Raw genomic sequence first — 1,488 nt, forward strand, 5'->3', positions numbered from 1 at the left:
GGAATCAAACTGCACATTTATTGTACATTACAATTAAAAAAATAATTAATTGCATCTGGTTTTATTCATAGTCAGCGACCGATGCCTCCACCGTGTTACTGCAAAAAACTGGTGTCTGCTGGCTCTGTTCTCAAGCTGATAGGGACCATCATACACAGAGCTACAGTTTGCCCCATCTGGTGTCGTTCTACAGACAACTACTTAAGATGGCAAAATGGCACAAAGTACTTGAATAATTTGTTCAAGAAGGAACTGCAGATGCTGGAAAATCGAAGGTACACAAAAATGCCGGAGAAACTCAGCGGGTGCAGCAGCATCTATTCCTTCGCTCCATAGATGCTGCTGCACCCGCTGAGTTTCTCCAGCACTTTTGTGTACCTACTGGAATAACTTAGCAGGTCAGGCAGCATCTCTGGAGAACACGGACAGGTGAAGAAGGGTCCTGACCCGAAACATCACCTCTTCATGTTCTCCAGAGTTGCTGACTAACTTGCTAAGTTACTGCTGGTTAATACACAAACATCACATCAGTCTGAAGAAGGGTCTCGACCTGAAACGTTGCCTATTTCCATAGATGCTGCATCACCCGCTGAGTTTCTCCAGCATTTTTGTCTACCTTCTGCTAAGTTACTCCAGTACTTAGTATCCTTTTGCCAGGTTAAGTAGTTATCTGCAGAACGACACAAGATAGTGAAAACTAGGCTCTATGATGGTCTCATCAGCTTGAGATCAGTGAGTGCCTGATTAGTGGAATTAATTGCCACAGACGGCTGTGGAGGCTGTCAATGGATATTTTAAAGGCGGAGATTGACATATTCTTGATTAATACGGGTGTCGGGGGTTATGGGGAGAAGTCAGGAGAATTGGGATGAGAGGGAAAGATAGATCAGCCATTATTGAATGATGGAGTAGACTTGATGGGCCAAATTCTGCTCCTAGAATTTATGGCCTGCTGAGTTACTCCAGCACTTTGTATCGTTTTGTGTATTAACCAGCATCTGCAGTTCTGTGTTTCTACTTATCCTGGCAAATGGTTTGTAATTTTGGGATGGAACACTTTCTCTTACGCTTGTTGATGTCCTTGATTAACAACATTAATGGCACATTCCTGATCGGTCCTGGCATGGTGAGGCAATTGTGGCAACACCTTGTTTGATCTGGAATCTGTCGAATAAGGAACGTACATGTGTGCCTTCCCTAAAGGGCAACTTGACAGCACATGAATGTTTGCAGTTTTGTAGGTTAATCATTATTGTTGCTGAGGCTGCCTTTTATTCTTGTTAAATTCTGGATTTAGTTAACTACACGAATGCGATTTCTCCAACTCATGAATCTGCCCCGACTTGTCAACCCAGAAACAGGCACAAAATCACTGCATCTTCCAGTAATGTTAAACAACATCTTAGGCACAGGCAGGCATTTTAACTTAAACGTTTAAGTTCAAGTCGAGTCAAGTGAAGTTTATTATCATTGTTATAGTTGTAGGAA

This window comes from Leucoraja erinacea, chromosome 34 (assembly GCF_028641065.1).
Source record: "Leucoraja erinacea ecotype New England chromosome 34, Leri_hhj_1, whole genome shotgun sequence".
Taxonomy (NCBI): domain Eukaryota; kingdom Metazoa; phylum Chordata; class Chondrichthyes; order Rajiformes; family Rajidae; genus Leucoraja; species Leucoraja erinaceus.